The sequence below is a fragment of the Doryrhamphus excisus genome, chromosome 1 (assembly GCF_030265055.1).
Source record: "Doryrhamphus excisus isolate RoL2022-K1 chromosome 1, RoL_Dexc_1.0, whole genome shotgun sequence".
In the NCBI taxonomy this organism is placed as follows: domain Eukaryota; kingdom Metazoa; phylum Chordata; class Actinopteri; order Syngnathiformes; family Syngnathidae; genus Doryrhamphus; species Doryrhamphus excisus.
This window is the reverse complement of record NC_080466.1, coordinates 20606667-20625335: the sequence shown is the minus strand read 5'-3', so window position 1 is coordinate 20625335 and position 18669 is coordinate 20606667. Positions and strand designations below refer to the sequence as shown.

General features: G+C 40.4%; 2 protein-coding genes across 4 annotated transcripts in view; one reads left to right on the top strand and one right to left on the bottom strand.

Moving 5' to 3' along the window:
* Nucleotides 1-11174, bottom strand: part of palm3 (paralemmin 3) — a 38287-nt gene extending 27113 nt beyond the window's left edge. Inside the window, exon 1 of one of the 2 annotated variants that reach the window (XM_058091594.1) lies at nucleotides 11021-11174. The gene's annotated coding sequence lies outside the window, so the exon portion shown is untranslated. Of the gene's footprint in view, nucleotides 1-10724; nucleotides 10993-11020 lie in introns of those variants that run through there. The other variant, XM_058091593.1, reaches the window with a different exon arrangement.
* Nucleotides 11175-18040: 6866 nt separating this feature from the next.
* LOC131141404 (phospholipid phosphatase-related protein type 5-like) overlaps nucleotides 18041-18669 on the top strand; it is a 67391-nt gene continuing 66762 nt past the window's right edge. The window contains exon 1 of one of the 2 annotated variants that reach the window (XM_058091595.1): nucleotides 18041-18414. The gene's annotated coding sequence lies outside the window, so the exon portion shown is untranslated. The remainder of the gene's footprint in view (nucleotides 18415-18669) is intronic. The other variant, XM_058091596.1, reaches the window with a different exon arrangement.

The window sequence follows — 18669 nt, the reverse complement described above, 5'->3', positions numbered from 1 at the left end:
TACCTTGTTGTAAAGTGTAAAGTCACCTCCAAGGCGCTCAAAGCATATTTACCTACTGATGACATCTGACTTCTACAGCAACAGAAGCAACTGAGGGTTCAGTATCTTGCCCAAGGATATTTGGGCATGATTCATGATCATGGACCAAGTATTCTTGGGCATGATGCATGATCATGGACGGACGGACGGACGGAGGATCAAACCCGCAATCTTCAGGTTTGGAGACGACCACTCTACCACCTGAGCCATGCCGCCCCGAGACCTTAGCGCAGGGGTCTCAAACTCAATTTACTTGGGGGCCATTGGAGCTAGGGTCTGGGCGAGACTGGTTCGCATCAGGTTTAAAAAAAAAACAAAAACAAAACGCATTTATTAAAAACAGAAAAATGAATAAACTTTGCTTTGGTTTCGATTTTCTACAATAAAAGCTCTGATAAAACATTCCACTGTTCTCAAATATCTTACTTTTTATTTTTCTACACAAAATAAGATGAAAAATAAATAAACAAATCAAGAATAAAGAAAATCAATCAATCAGTAATAAATAAATATAATAATAATAATAAAAACTTAAGAAACCACATAGAGTTGGTGGGTAGACAAATTATTTTTTTCATATTAAAATTAACAAAGCATTATTAGAGCCCTGTAGACATGACAAAACACGACTATAGTCACATTTATACTTGTTTTATTTACAACATATTGCGCAACTGCAGGGTCTTGAGACACATGCGAACTCGCAAACTAGAGAGCTAGCGACCTAAACGGTAGCCTTCAAGTTACTTCCTTTAAACTTAAATAGCCAAAAACTTACCACTTCCACACGGATAGGGAGGATAACTATTAACAGTTATTTAACCTTTAACATGAACATTAATCAAACGTAATCATTTTTTCTGGGTACATGATACCATACAGCATCCATATCAAACTTGCGCGGGCCGCACTAACATTAAACTTTCATATCAAGGCGGGGGCCTCAAACTAGTGTCCTGCGGGCCACATTTGGCCCGCGGGCCGCGTGCTTGAGACCCCATCATAAATAGCGGATATTGAAGTGTTCAAAAACAGATGCACCGCACCTTGACACTGGGGCCAAGAGAACCGCCGACAGTGTCTGCCTTGTTGCACGGCCAACGAAGCAACTCCGCAGACGTGCAGGACATGTGTCACCTAGTTATTTTGGAGATTTTTTGTGTTTTTAAGAATGGAGGTTAATGCCGATTGAAGATGAGGGGAGGGGAGTCACTGTTTAGCTGAGCAATTTAATTTGAATAAGTGATACTTACCAATAAGTAAAGTGCTAAAATGGTGAGTCAACTAAAGGTCCCGACTTCTAAATGCTTTGGCATTTATGGACCATCATGTCTGTCGCTTAATCCCTTAAAGTTTGTGTATAGACAGTCAAGCCACATACGATAAGAACATGAACATTGTCTTTTAAATGCGACAAGGAATGCTGTGTGTGTGTGTGTTTGTTGTTCCGCTCTGCCAATGAATAGGGATTACAAGCTTGCAGTATTTTCATGGGGCACTCAGACAGCATGACTAAAGGCAAATTTGTCTGGAAACAGTGACTGAAGGTCACTACAGCGGTTCACCTTCAGATTTACAAACCGTGCCGTTTTGTGAATTATCACTCATGTCGTTCTAATCTAAACAATTACAACAAGTACAAACTGTGTCTTATCTCAGTTTGATACCATCAAATAAACAAAGAGAATCAAAAAGAGTCACACAGCGCTCATACAATTGCTGACTAATCTAATCAGGAAATAGGTTGAATTAAATTTGCAAACACAAGTAAGCAACAACAATTGAGGGTAAAATAGACATCATGCGCATGGAAAACACAGGAAAGGGCAAGAGCTTTCAAAACGACGGCGTGTTGCAAAGACGGCGACTTTGGTGACTGTTCTGACAAGTCTCGACAAGGTACTTGAGGATGCGATACATTCGTTTTGTCGCTTCACTAGAGAAACCTCAGTGACGCACATGAAGCTCACACCACTATGTCACCATGCTTACTTGTCTGGACATGGACATACACAAACACTGACAGTAAAGGTCCCATATTATACAAGTTTTAGTAATTTTAAAGGTCCCACAATATGTGTGCTGGCCAAAATCTACCCTTGATTCTGTAGCTTAGAGTTGACAGAGCTCCAGGCTTAATTTTAAGACTTTTTTTTACGCTGTCCTGTGGTGAAGTGGTGGGCAGATACATGTAGCGAGACCATTTCACTAGGGGCAAGTCAGACGTGATATCATGTCCATGAACCCAAAACTTCAAAAGCGAGGATTATATTCTCAAAAGTGGAGCAAACAAGTGACAGAGATGATATACTGTATTTTGCTTATGTTTGGTGCTAATAAACAGGCTCTTGAGACAAATATTAATGTTATACCAACAGCAGAGGCACTGTTGATTCAATCCTAACTATTTTGTGTACTAAATATTAAATATTATTGTAACTCCTCCATGTAATTGTACTTTTAACTGCCTTAAAACATTTACAAATTGAAATTCATGTCTAGCCAGCTCAATACAAAGCTGCAACAGTCCTGATTGGCTAAGGGAGAACCCGCCCATGGTGTTCGGTATTCTGATGTTGACAATGGTCTACAGCCAATCTCCTTCATGCAACACTGTTTTCTGTTGTATGATCGTTAGCTGTTTGCTAGCGATTGTACATGCTTCAGGAAAGTAGAAGTTACGCAAATGTAGGGCGCCTTTATGGAAAACTGGAAATAAATTTACAGTTCACAACGACAAGGAGGAGTAAAATACTACTATAGGAGCAATATCCTTTAACGAGGATACAAAAACACCACAGCCGAACGGCACCAGAACAATGCATGATATATGTGAGTCATTTCATAATTTTTTATGTCCAACCTAGGAGGATGATCATTAAAATTCAAACAAAATTCAAACTTTGAGAGTGATTAAACAAGAGAGAAATGTGAGATGATGGGTTTTAATAGGAGGGTTCTATAGGCAGACGAGGTGAATACCACGACGTGTATGATTAGATTAGATTCAACTTTATTGTTATTGCTCATGTCACTGGTACAGGGCAACAAAATGCAGTTAGCATCCAACCAGAAGTGCAATTTTATAAGTACCTTAGTAGTAAGTAAATGTAGAAAAATGGACAGATCTATGTACAAACTATAACAGGCTATGACAATAAGCTATTATACTATATATTATATATAGCTATTATTATAAGATTAGCTGCCACATGCTAGCAGTATTCAATATTTATATTGCACAGAAACGAGAAAGATGTGTTCATGTCTGACTGTGAATGATGGGACTTTTTTTAAGTACAGTTTGCCACTCACGATCACTTAAGTTGCAGTAATTAAATTTTTTGAGTTGTTCTTAATCAGTTTTTGAACGCCACATGAGCACACGTGAACACATTAAACTTGTCGGTAATCGTTCTCTCTGCACCAGTGTTTCACTTGTGGTGACTTTGTTCCCGTTTGCAGTATTTGTATGTGTGAGAATGTCTGTCAAACAGGTTTGGAGCAGAATGCAGCGCTAGTGTAATCTGCCCTCAGCCCATTTGCACTATTGTCAGTGTATCAAAAGCCTGTAGGCTTGTGTGCTGGGAGCCACAAGATGTTGCTCTCTTTACAGCAAAGAATCAACATACTATACATACATACTCAAATACAGGAGGTGCTCATTACGTCGATTGCGTCAATAACGTAAATGTCACTTTGTTGATGCCATATGACATCAGTGGGCTGACATTGAGAGTTTTTATTTATTTTTTCAACAATTCTTACGGTACAGTTAACAGTAAGAGTATAGTCTGTGGGATACATTGTGGTCATCTATGAGCATTCGTTTTAATCTGGTCACGTAAAAAAAAAAAAAACATCTGAAACTCAGGCAAGCCAATATTTAACTTTCCTCCTTCCCAATTATCTTTGAGGACAAACATGGAGAGGACATTCCACACCACCCCTGAACAAATTAGACTGATGACACCCCCAATTTAGTGTCTGGTGAAGGACAAATTGCTACCGATATTATGCATAGTCGAAATAAAGGGAAAAAAAAAAAAACTTGTGTACCAAAATGACCTTTAAACCCAGCAGTTACATCAAACATTTACGTCATATAAACATTAATACCAATAGCTAAAGCAGGGAACACCAACCCATCGATTGGGATCGAGCAGTCAATATTTGGGACTTGCCCCGTCAATGGCTGATCTAAATTCTCTAATAAGTCAACGTTTTGGTCATTTTGTAATTCATCGAGCATAATGCATTAATACATTAGTGCCTTCCCATTCTGGACAGAATAGAATTCTATTCTATATCCTGGACATACATTATGTTTCCTAATATTTTAACAATTGTAGCAGGGAGCTAGGAGTATGCCGGTGCTTCTTGATTAATTAAAATATGACCAAAAAGTTGATTTATTTCAGTAATTTAGAATATTGACCACTGAACGTGCCACACGGGTTCCCAAGTTGACCGATGGATTAACACATGGATTTGGATTGAATACCAAATAAATAAAACCAAAGCCAAGACTGATTATTGAGGTACAGCTGAAGAACAGGAAGTCATGATCTTCTTAACCAAAGAGTATTCTCTGCTCACAGTTACTCTACCCAGCCCAAAATGTTGTCAGTATGATTTACTTAATGCAGTGTCAATACAAAGCTGTTTAAGGAGCAAAAGCCTCCAAAAACTTGGGTTGAACTCACCAGGATCTCCACAACAGAATTCTCCTCAACATAATCATATGTTTCATGAATGCCGCATGTCTCCGTAAACGGAAAATGAAATTCTTAACAAATACTAAGACACAAAAGAAGGATATTTATTTTGTACATCCTGCAAGCAAAGGCCAACAAAGTCCGGTAAAATGAGGAAAACAGCGTCCCACATCAATGTTGGGAAGATGTGTAGCAGGAGAAAGCTTGCTGGCAACTTGCCTTTAACATCCGGTACAAAATTTGGTCTGATTATATGCTCCATTGTTGTATTTGGGGCGTGTCACCAAAAGCATATTCAAGCGGAGGTTTGGTTGATGAAGCGGGAAAACAACAACAATGCCGACAAGAGCGAAGAAAAACAAAACCAAAAATTGCAGCCTGGCAGTTACCTACTACAACAGAACATTCTAAATAATTCCGTATCCACATGCTCAACCTTCGAAGTCCCAGAATTAACTTGTGATACAAGTCCCAGGACTCCAGAATGCAACGTTAACGACAAAGAAAGTTGATCACCTTCACAATCACACAATACGTCCTTACAGTCTAATCTTTGTCTGTTGGCTCAATACATTGCAGTCGGTGTCAAAAGAAGGTCAAGAGGATAGCAGAGTCAGAACAACAGAGTAAACAGAACGTGTTAAATGTTTTTCCATCCTCCACCCTCTCTACTTCAACAGGACATCTGAGACTTTAAATCAACAGATAATTGCAAATGAAAGTGTGTTTTCTCCACACACACGCTGTCCTTGCAAAGCAAACATCAGAGGACAGTTCGCACTTTCATGTTAAGGCATGAATACAATCTCAGACTCAGAATCATTTCTTTGTTAGCAGGTAAATACAGGGCAATTTTAAATAATACAGGCAGTCTTTGATTGCCCCCAAGACTAAAATCGATGATAAATATAAAATCATACATTTCAACAACTTCAACAATTGATTAGATTTTTTTTAAGCATGTGTATCCATCATTAATGATATCTGGATTCCCTCCTGTGTTGTGGCTATACATGACCTTTCTTTTTTTTTTACGTACTTCAAAATGATGTACTTTCAGTTCTAGACCGTTTTCATACTTTATGGACACAATCATCAAGCACAAGCCTACATCATGTGTACACCGACTGAAGGCATAGTGAAAAATAATAGTGAGGCTCATGAGTCCTGGTATGATGGAGTTATTATTCACCACACCTACTGTCAACTGTACACAAATAAGGCCATTGTCCTTGGAATCTCTGGTTCATTCATAATAACAGAAGTGACCCAAGGGATTTTGTGCGATCTTTAAACACAGTTTGGATGGAATGCTAAAATGGTCATTGAGCCAATTGCTCGGGACATTCTAGTAGTCCTTGGATCGTTGGCATTTCCAGGATAGTGCAAAACAACTTTGTGTAGGTGCACTGGGCTTTGTACAATGGATCTTAAAATTCGCCAAAAGGAAGACTCGACCACATTGTTCTACAACACATCTTGGACCTCTTATCATTGGCACAACTTGACTCGCGCCATTACATTCCAGTGGATTCCAATAGGCGGATTGTTTGTGCCATTACATTCTAGTAGATTCCAATAGTCCGGATTGTTTGCGCAATTACATTCCAGTGAATTCCAATAGGCGGGCTGTTTGCGCCATTACATTTCAGTGGATTCCAATTGGTGGATTGTTTGCACCATTACATTCCAGTGGATTCCAATAAGCAACATTTGGTTCCACTTGGTGGACACTTGCATCAAGCAATCGGCACGATGAAGATTTTACACATTTTGAAATTTGAAATTTTTTTGCCGCCAAACTCAATTTTTGCCGCTGTTACGAGCCACCACAAGTCATTTGGGAGGCAGTTTGAGCCACTGCACGCCACGAGGCACCTTATTGGCGACACTACTAGGTGCCACAGCAAATTACATTAGCATGAACTGACACCAACTGCTACCGGCCCAGTGGACTCCCTAGCATCATGTTCGCGCCAAAGATTATGTGATTGCCGTGTAGTGGCTGTGGCGTTGAATTAAGGGCATCATGGCAACATGCCAAGCGAACATAATTCGCCGCCACAGCAAGCCACTACGCGGCAATCACATAATCTTTGGCGCGAACTGGCACCAACTGGTGCCGGCCCAGTGGACTCTTAGCATTAGAAACAACAACATGCTATTTTTACGAAAGACTGCAAAGTGTAAAACTGCTACAGTCATGATGTTGCTCATAATGGAAAAGAGATGAGATAGTCCAATATCACCAACTGTGGATGGAGCCGGAGAGATACACCAAGAGCATTGCTGAAGTGAGGAATTTCTCTCTTCCTGAAAATCCGTCCATCAACCAGTTTGACAAGTTAGTGTAAGAGGTGAATTTCATCTCTCCTTCCTGCCACATCGGATTTTGGTTCCAAAATCTCCCTCCATCTCCCTTTTCAGTCAGAATATCCCCTTTTTTAAAAAAAAAATAAATTACGTCTTAGCCCGGATTTACACTTCAAGGTTCACGTGTCTGACTTTTTGCTCCCGAGTGTCCCGATTTTGATATGCATCATGGCAGCCAAAAGAGAAAAATTAATGCAGTTCGATATCCTCAGCTCTGAATCAGGCTCTTCCAAATGAAGATACATCCGATATGAATCTGACATCTGTCAATACAACAGCAGCATAGACGGATACCCCGTCAATGTGAGGCTAAGGTGCAGCACACATTTAAACAAAAGCTACATCATAACAACAGCACAAGAGCAGATGTTTTCAAAGTGGAAGGCAGACAGAAGAATTCAGCAATGGTGCTGCAGACAGATGGAGATAAATACAGTCACTGCTCTATCACTTGTTTTCAAATATACGTATACTAGTCAATAAATGATTCATTCATATGTATTCTTGGCCTAAATTTAAGCATTTTCAAGCATAAAATTGGCTGAAAGAGCATATACAAAATACAAGGCATTCAGAAGACCCATTTAAAGAAGTGCTAGGTACTGTAGTATTCTACACCGGTCACTAGATGTCAATAATAATAGTTACTAGTTACTGTAATGTTCAGTGACACCAGCACAAACACCAGACTTGATCTCCAGAACACCACAATTTCATTGCAGGTATGAATTATCTTACAACAGACACAATAATCTTGAATCAAAATATGGGCTGCTGTTGTGTTATTTTAAAAAACGGTGTTCGCCGGTAGGCTGTATTACAAAGAAATAATGTATAAATGTATGTATGCACCTTTCTTTATGGTAGGAAACATTTATTATGAAGAATTTATTTGTCTCATCTGCCTACGTCACAGCCAGCAAGTGGCAAAAAGATGATGTAATGAGAATCAAGTGGCGCTCCATTTCTGAAATGTAGGGGTCAGACAAAGGGGATGGGCTAAGTGGTGGAATCGGGATTTGAACACTATGGGGTGTCCTAATTTAAAACATTTTATTTTTCAAAAAATGTTGTTGGAATCTCACAAGCATGAGCTTGTCAGCGTGTACCAAATTAGGTGGCGATTCGACCAAGCACCCAAAAGTATGATCGCATTCGGATGTGTGAGAAATTTCAAGTCAATCCAACTTGTGCAGTCCAACTTTTAGATTAAATAACAGCGCCACCAAGTGGTGCATTCGTCATAAAACATAATAGCACAGGGAACTAGCCACGCATCATTTCTCGAACTTTCACTGTTTTGTGTACAACAGTTCCACCATTGAGTGTGCTATATTTTCACATAACTATCATATTCATCTAACAAGATGTTCAGTCAATATGACATTGTCATCTGCAAATATTCTCTCCACATCAGCAGGAATATAAACACAGCCTGAAGGTGCTCCCTGAAGAAGGAACACCAATGAACCAAGGTTACGTCACACTCACAAATCAAAGGAATGTGCGACAAAAAAAAAGAACTATAATCTCATGACTGTCTATTCAAGAAAAAAAGGCTGACTGTTTGTGAGGAAAAACAAGCAGGGCAAAGTTCCCCCGATGCCTTGTGATGAATTTAGGCATCACAAATCATTTACAACATTTGAAGCATGGCTGCTTCTTTTTTGTCGAACCTTGAACTGTCTGAGTCAGCAGCTGCGGTTCAATTTGTATGATGTCTTTTTAAGGATAATGAAGATTTACAGTGCAGCAAATCGGCAATGGAGAGTTTTCTTTCACACATTTTGCTGGATTCTCTATATTCACCATCTCATTGAAACCTCACCCCCTAAAGGGCTGTTTACACTCAGCTGCAACAACTTTTGTGGACTTCAAGAGAAAATATACACGGCCTTAACTGCTACTCCACGTTAAACACTGTTGTGATCACGTCTGCTGGACAGACCTGCTGAAGCGGAGTCTGGAATCGACTGCCTGTAACGGAGTGCCAATATCTGAGATTTTTAAATGCAGGCCAATACTCATTGATTTGCATATAGAGCATCTCTTTCTTTGTTTTAATTATTGATTCTGTGTGGAAATTATTGTTTGATTGAAGTAAACGAGGGAAAATAAGAGTTCAACCACCAGAAGCACTGTTAACTAGTTTGTTCTGACATCATTGCCATTTAAGTGTATTTTCCGGACTATAAGTCGCACTTTTTTTCATAGGTTGGCTGTTCCTGCGACTTATACTCCGGAGCGACTTATAAATGATAAAAGTGTATGTTACATAAACACTGGACACCTTTTCTGTTCATGTTTATATTTTGTGTAGCTGAATGATAATGGTAATATTTCATTTGAACATACATCAGATTACAATTGAGTGCATCCCATAATCAGTTCACAGTTCCACGTGTCAAAAAAGGAGTAGGAAGAAGCAAAGCTTATTAAATCCTACCCCTCCATCTGGTACTTTTACAATCAGTAACTGTTACATTTGTTCACTTCCTGCTTTCCTAATATTTTTATTTTTATTTTTTTTTATCATGTACCAAAGTAAGAGGTGATATGACCATACACAATAACACAATATAACCATTGTGTTAGCATATCTTACACCTATACAGCCTGTTCTATATTCTTTTCTTGTTAGAACTTGCCTTCCAAGAGGACGTAATGTCTGTTTTGGTCAAGTAGTAGCAAAAAGTGCGACTTATGTCTATCTAATTATGCATTTTTGGCCTTGTGTGACTTGTGTGACTACTCCGTAGCGACTTGTAGTCCAGAAAATACGGTATATGACAAACCTTTCTAAAAATGGCAATACAAGTACAAGGCTCTTCTAATGTAAAAACACCCAAAGGGGGTGACACTCCCCTGGAAGCAAAAGCCTAAAGCCTCTTCTGTCTGGAGCTTGACAGAAGCAACAGCATTTGAGAAGCTCCTGCAGGAATCTTTGCTTATAAATCAACATTCGCTGTTGCATGCAAAGCAGCGTTTGTTTGATGCATTGATCAAATGAGGTTTCTCACAAATTAACTTTGCAGACCAAGAATAGGTGTCCAGGTGTAGCAATAGTGTTGCCATTAAGCAAACCTATGTGAGTCAGTAAAGCCTGAAAACAAGTGTGTGGTTAATGTAATGGAACTCAATACCATGCATATATAGTGTAAGATGCTACTGCTTGAAAGTGACGGAAGATAACCCTGCTTTTTAAACTACCGCATCATAAAGGTGTCACAAATAGCTTGTAGACTTGAGGCTTTTGAACTTTATGACTCATAAGTGTTCAAAAGCCACACTTGCAAACTTTAAGAGTTCCTGGCACTCTGACACAAAATCAACAGACTACTGTTAAACACAGGCACAAGTGGAATGACTTTTTGCATCATGAGTGAGAGTGACGTTTGCATAATTCAGGTCAGGTTTGAGGTTTAGAAAACAAAAGTGACACTTTAATCCCAGTTTAACTCTTCAGGTCAAACAACTTCTGTCTGGGCTCACTTTCTGCAGCTGCAACCCTTTCAATAATGTATACAATAATAATAACAACATAGGAATACAGCTTTAAAACACATTAAATATCAAAAGTGAATGTACACTCACCTGGATAGCTTGACACTGTACAGTCCAAACCAGCGAGGAGTTAAAGAACAAAACACAAGCGGAAATAAAAACAATGTTTTGGTATAAAACGACGATGACGTTTCCTGAACACCTGAGTCAACTTTCTCCAACTTAAAGATGTAGAAAGTTGACTGGGAAGTTTGGTGGCGACATCGGTAAAAACGACAAAAACACACCCGAGATACAAGCACTCTCTTCAGGCGTGTTTGTGTGTGTGTGTGAAAGAGAGAGAGAGAGAGAGAGAGAGAGAGAGGAGGAAGCCAGACGGCGGTTACCTGACTCCGGTGGTGAGTGTGTGTGAATCGGCCCTCTGACTCCTCCTCACAGCACAGGCAGGCGGATTCGTGTTACCAACAATGCTCGGCTGCAGCGAACAACAATTTGGGGATGCTCTGCTTGCTTGAACTAACGCCATCATGGCCATCATGGCGGAAGGCTGGCTGCTAAACGATACGAAATAGTAAACAACAGCTGTTAACTTTCACTAACTCTTTAGCTAATCGTCATGTTAATCAGTCAAATTAAATCCCTATTGATCACTGAATTTAGTCATATCCTATCCTATCAGTATGTAAAAGATCGAATTTTGATTGATTTGTAAAGTAAAAAATAAATTCAATCAAGGCACAACTTCTACTCCTGTCCTTTAGGTGGCGGTAGTGCGCATTATAAAGTAATTGAGCACTGACAGTCCAGTGCTGTTGGAAACACAGCTCACGTGACTCCACTCTATTGTATTATTGAATTATATTATTTAGTTAATTATTACATGACTTGGGTTCTTATTCCCTGGCCCATGAAAACCTACTGCGATCATAAATAGACATGTTGGTCCTTGAATATGAATATCAGCTATGAAATACGTAGTTGTGCTGGATGAGTTAGCAAGAGTCGCATGCTATATTTACAGACTCACCTATTTTGAAAAAATTAAACGTACAATACCACATCTGTTTTTAGTGTCTAACTTTTTATACCTGACTGCTGTGACCCGCTTTTACCCATGTTTTAGCTGTGTATAATGAATGAATGTTCTATTTTAATGTATCTTTTACTCTGTTTACTTGCTTTTATTCAACTCTATTTTTTCTGTAAAGCGTCTTTGAGTGTTTTGAAGAAAAAAAAAGCGCTATACAAATAAAACGTATTATTATTATGATTATAATTCACTATCCAGTGTTGCACGAGGCGTCTATGAGGAATTTGCTGAATTTTGAGAGAAATGTACCATTTAATCTCATTTGATTTGAGTGGGAGCGGCTCATTTATTTGAAAAGAATGTCTCCCCGTAACAGCTGCTCAACCACATAAATTAGTCATACAATATGCTTATGAAATACTAACATTGATCCTGCAGAAGCAAATGTTTTGAATGAGTGACAGCAATTGATTGACTGGCAACCAGTTCTGAGTGTACCTTGTCTGTCACGCATAAGTCAGCTGGGATAGGCGCCACTCACTTGCAACCATAATGAGGACAAGCAGTATCGAAAATGGATGGATGACAAACCAAAGCCATATACTGTATAATAGTTAATATATAACATATTTCATGAAGCATTGTTACATTTATGCTTGGCATGACTGATTCCTTTTCAAATCACGGGTAGAGACCTTTTAAACTGGCATTTTAAACAATCGCATTTAAATCAATCATATTTACTCAGCTCTTCGCCAGTCTTTGCATATGTTCTCTATCAATGAAATATATTAGCATGGCTGTATTAAGCTACATTGTTCTTGGCGGAGATTCACAGTGACGGTGTATGAAATGAGCACAGCCACTGGCTCGGCCTACTTCTGATTTCCCTTGATGACATGAGATGGTCTTCCTCGTGAACGCAAACAGACATGCTCACATCACATGGCTATCTCTTAACAATATGACAGCGCAGTCCCTCACTTTTTCTCTTGCGCGTGCGTATGTCTGGTTGGGGATTTGTTAGTAGTGCTTTTTGTCATTAACAATGCAGTGAGCTTGTGCTTTTGTACCTGGGTGTCCATGCGTACGAGGACCAGAAGCTTCTAAACGCTGCCCTTTGTTTGCTTGTGTGTGTGTGTGTGTGTGTGTGTGTTTGTCTGACTGTACTGCACCCTGCACACAGAGCACATACTCAGTTTGTGTAGCATGCACAAATAAATTGGAATTCTAAAGTGAGGGTACAAAGTATATCAAGTATCATTGTGACATGTACACAGCATACAGTTATTATGTATTGCTAGGAATATTTTTGTTGTCATTTTTTTCATCCCAAACAATAGAATCTTTTGGCTCAAAACGCTCGGTTTCAGAGGGCATTGTGGGCAACTGTTCTTTTATGATGTCACAGATTTCTTTATGGGCGTGGATGTAGGCTCGATACACTCTCTGCCCTCCTCCAAGCTCTGCCTCTCTGTTTACGAAACAATCTCATAAGTTATTATATTTGGCCCACCCACAGCTAGGAGACCCGAGTTTAATTCCACCCTCGGCCATCTCTGTGTGGAGTTTGCATGTTCTCCCCGTGCATGCGTGGGTTTTCTCCGGGTACTCCGGTTTCCTCCCACATTCCAAAAACATGCTAGGTTAATTGGCGACTCCAAATTGTCCACAGGTAGGAATGTGAGTGTGAATGGTTGTTTGTCTATATGTGCCCTGTGATTGGCTGGCGACCAGTCCAGTCCAGGGTGTACCCCGCCTCTCGCCCGAAGACAGCTGGGATAGGCTCCAGCACCCCCGCAACCCTCGTGAGGAAAAGCGGTAGAAAATGAATGAATGAATATCATATTTGGCGATTTCCAGCAAGAGAAAAATATTTTTATCTGTCAACAGGACTGTTTTTGTGAACATTAATGTGAAATATCTGCCAAACTGTTGGCAGCGTGCTCTTGTCGGGAAAGGTGTGTTAATGTCGGACATGCTGTGCGTCCATGCAGCGCCCTCACATCCGGCTTCTGAGCTCCACAGCACCAACAGTGCCTCTGACAAAGTGTCTCCGACAATGAGTGCTCCTCCTTGGACCGGCAAGGTTGGAGGCAACGCCAGATGTCCGACTTCTCCTGAGCGCCACCGCTCCAGACTTTGGCCCTACATTCACATTATTGTCTGGTCTAATTTACATAAGACGACTCTGACACTGAGTTTCCTTACTCGTGACCTGGTGTACCTTGGCACAGCCTGCAGTAGCGGATGGCGGGGGAACAGAGGCTCAAAAACCTGCTGCTCTGAACAGTGCTGTTTAAGATACTGGCCGTATTCTGACCAACGCATGCAACCAACATTTTATTAAGACACCTGGAAACTTTTAATCTGTGGGAAAAGAAGGCTGACACACTACCTCTACTAAATAAGACATCTGAAACATCAAAATTTATCAACGTTTATATGCACCAATAAAATGAGAATCTTCCTTGATCACAAGGCATCACTTCTGGCCAGTAGCCAACATGGCGTTTGAACTTTTTGCATTGAAGATGACTGACATTTCACTGATAATACACCCCCAAACCTAATGCACAACTAGGAGTCTGCAACATTATGGAAGGCCGTGATCTTTATGCAGCAGAAAGCTCCTTCACAACCATCAAAGTAGTCCACTGCTTGGCTAACGAGCAAAAGCCTCACACATAATAATAATGACCTGGCCCCCTTCTTCACATGATTGAAGCCTTATGAGAATTTGTGTGCTAGGCTCAAACGTGAGATTTACACCAAGTGAAGATAATGCGCCTCTTTGAACAGTATCTGGGAGCCTGTGATTGCTGCTTCAGCGAAACTTGACCATGAACTGATTAAGAAACTCAGCAGAAGGATGGTAGTTGTTGAAAAGTAGGTTGGCTATATTGGTTGGTGAATCTGCTTGAAAGGCCAACATTTTATATAAAGGTTATTTTCGACTTGTTTTTTAAATAAATATTTGTGTGGGGAATTTGGAATATCGCTACCAAATAACTGTGCACACTCATAGTTATATACATTAGATACTAAATATATCACTGACTGTTATAGGACTCATTTCAGATTAGATAAGCAATAATGATACAGAAATGTATCAACTATTTTTAACACATATTAACGGAATAGATGAGATGTTCCCATTAGACACTGATACGGAAGAAAAAAGGAACATGAATGAGGCAAAATCCAATGGACTACGAAACTGTTCTGATGAGGCCGTTGAGCTTTTTCGAGAGCGTAGTAGATTGAAAGTCATTGAAAAACATTTAATTCAAGGGGCTCCGGCATCTCAACTGATTTCATTCGTGCTCTCAGTTCCCCAAAATTTTGCTCATTTGCTTCCCTTGTGTGCAAGGCTGTTTTCAAGTGGCACTTCTTTCAGCTACACTGCATGTGCTCTTGAAATGTGTATGAGCATGAGTTACCATGGGAACTGCAGTGTGTCATCTGTGACAACACAAGATTTGATCACATTTAACAGACGACGGAAAAAAGCAAATATGCTGCGAGTGGTCTGTGAGCACTCAACAGAAGTTATTTGCACTAAGCATTTAAATGCATCATTGTATCTGGTATATTGTTTGAATGTACACACTGACCAGCTATGGCGGCATTCTTTGACATGATGACACAAAATATACATGTTAATATTATGACGATACAGATTTACACATGCACTGGAACAGACTCTTCTAAGATTTTAGATAGGATAGTCACTTGTTGCTAAACGTAACTGCTCCTTTATAAAACTTTTTTTTTTTCTATTTTCACACCCACTGGGTTTTTTTTAAATGCAAACGAGAGGCTGACGGCAGGAATATTAATTCAGTATGATTAGAACTGTGAGGGCAGTGTGGGTTTTCTCTGGATACTGCGGCTTCCGCCCACATCCCAAAAATATGCATATTATACTAAATGGAGAGTACAAATTGTCCATAGGCGGTAATATGGCAATATGGAATGGGACACAATGACTGGACAGACTAAAATACTGGAAGTAGGAAGTAAATCTACAGTGGTGTGATTTATTATTATTATTATTATTTTGCTTTTTTGTCACACTTTGAGATCATCAAACAAATTTAAATATTAGTCAATGACAACACAACTGAATACAAAATGCAGTTTTGAAATGAAAGGTAGGAATCCAAACCTACATGGCTCTGTGTGATGTAAAAAGTGATTGCCCCAAAATCTATAAAATATAACTGAGATTGATGAGCTTCATCAGTCTGTTAACCAAAGCTTTGGGACTCCAGCGAACCACAGTGAGAGCCATTATCCACGAATGGCGAAGTGTCCTCGTCAAAGTCCTGACCTGAATCCTATTGGTCAGCTTTTTTGTGGTTGACTATGGCGTATTATTAGCCCCAAAATTTAAAAAGACATGCCTGCGTTAACCTAACCAGCCCTAATATTTACAATCCAAAGTTGAAACTAATATCAAAATATTTACACATCGAAAGTCGGACATACTGAGCTAGCAAGATTGTTGCTATGTGCCGCACATCATCACTCCCGCGCCGGTATTATTACCAGCAGAAAAAATGAAACTGATATGAATAGTTTTAGGCCAATATTGGCTAATATTGGCAAGCAGATATTACTGGACATTCCTTAATTTATTCATATTTGTCTCATTTATGCCTTAGCCAAAAAAATCACATTGAGAAGGTTACTACATTTCTAGGACATAACTGACCCTTAACAGCTATTTTTATATTGTTTGACTCAAACCCGAATTTAGGTAGATATATGTTTTGGATTACCATACAGCCTGGGATCAAACACAGGTACTTTGCCATTGTAGGTTGGTCTGCATATATTATAGACCCTACAAAGGCTCTTTCATTTTATTTCGTTTTTGGTGACGGAGCAGAAAGAAAGTTTGGAGTAAAATCTCATGTAAGTCACCCCGTCATTCATTAACCCACATATCCTATATTCCCCCTTTTACACAGCCCCTGTTAATGCCACTGTTGATTCTCACAGGAATAAGTGACAAATTGTCCTGTGACAAAGGGGACTGGTACTTTTTTTCTAAATACTGGATGATTCAGTTTTTCAACACAACTCTACTAATACTATCCATTCATTAAGTAATTTTCTACCGTTTATCCTCACAAGGGTTGCCGGGGTGCTGGAGCCTATCCCAGCTGTCTTTGGGCGAGAGGCCAGGTACACCCTGGACTGGTGGCCAGCCAATCACAGGGCACATATAGACAAACAACCATTCACACTCACATTCACCTATGGACAATTTGGAGTCGCTAATTAACCTAGCGGGCGGCACGGCGGTTGAGTGGTTACTGCGCAGACCTCACAGCTAGGAGACCAGGGTTCAATTCCACCCTTGGCCATCTCTGTGTGGAGTTTGCATGTTCTCCCCGTGCATGCGTGGGTTTTCTCCGGGTACTCCGGTTTCCTCCCACATTCCAAAAAAACATGCTAGGTTAATTGGCGACTCCAAATTGTCCATAGGTATGAATGTGAGTGTGAATGGTTGTTTGTCTATATGTGCCCTGTGATTGGCTGGCCACCAGTCCAGGGTGTACCCTGCATCTCGCCCAATGACAGCTGGGATAGGCTCCAGGACCCCTGCGACCCTCGTGAGGAAAAAGCGGTAGAAAATGAATGAATGATTAATTAACCTAGCATGTTTTTGGAATGTGGGAGGAAGCCGGAGTCCCCGGAGAAAACCCACGCATGCACGGGGAGAACATGCAAACTCCAAACAGAGATGGCCGAGGGTTTTTACTTTATTTTACTTTATTTTACTTTCGTACTCGGCAACACTTGGAAAATCCTCATTTAGAATGCATGATGTGAACTGTTTCACAATATATGCTGAGTAAAAATGAGTTACAAATGTGCTACAAAAGTAGGAAAAACTGCTGGTGTGCTTGTACTTGCAGGCCTATGACCCATTTAAGACCAGGTTTCGGAGCGCGCCCTACTTTTAGTTCTGCAAGGACACTGCTTGACACTGCTCACATCAGCTGATGTGATATAATACAGTACAGAGAGTCACACCGATTTTGTATTTTTATGTGTATTATGTTGAGTTTTGTAATACATGGTGTATACCAGTGCTGATTTAATGGGTTTTTAGAAGTGCAGCGTGTCTTCCATTTTAGCCACGGTTCTCCGAGACATTCAGATCTCTACCATTTGGTCCTCCTCTCTCAGCATCCCTCACTCGGCACACGCTCTGGCCGTTTCATGCTCCCCGTCTCTGCTCCCGCTGTCACATTCTCGTATTCCCATTTCCCACCCTCTCCTTTTTTCCCCCTTCTCTCCACCTCTCCTCTCCCACACAGACATGCAGATGCGCACACACTTGCACTCCCTCCCCCTCTCTTTCCTTCCCTCTACATCATCTCTCACTCACCAGCAGCGGCGGCACACAGCATCCTGAGCCTGTGGATCCCTTTACTTGACTAATTAGCCTTGAAGTGCCGTTGAAGATCATCATGTTCATCTTGGCAACCTAGCAGCGGACTGCAGACAGATAATTGGTTGGCAGGGAGGGTGCAGGGTTGTCTGGCACGGGTGTGCTCTCTGTTCACTCATCTTGGACTTTACAGTGACCAAGCAGCAGAAGTGAAAGGAGGTTCTGCTTGTGAAGAGACCAGAGACCAAATCACAGAATGGACTGCTGGGGCGAATCCTAATAGAGACGAGGACTTTACGGAAGCTCTGGAGATTGCTTGAAACAAAGAAAGGTTTAAGGTGAGTTTTTGAGTGTGTGTGTGTGTGTGTGTGTGTGCATGGATGCAAATGTAGCACCACTTGTTGGACTGACACAAAAGTTGTATATTTTTGTGACTTATATTTGTATATTATTTATGATGACGATGTTATCTGTAAGTGTGCGGTTATATGTGTGTGCTTGTGTGCGTACCAAACTGGTACTTTGTGCCCACGGAAAGCCTCCGGAAGCGCATCAATGTGAAAGACACGGACAGCAGCACAAGAGACAATCAG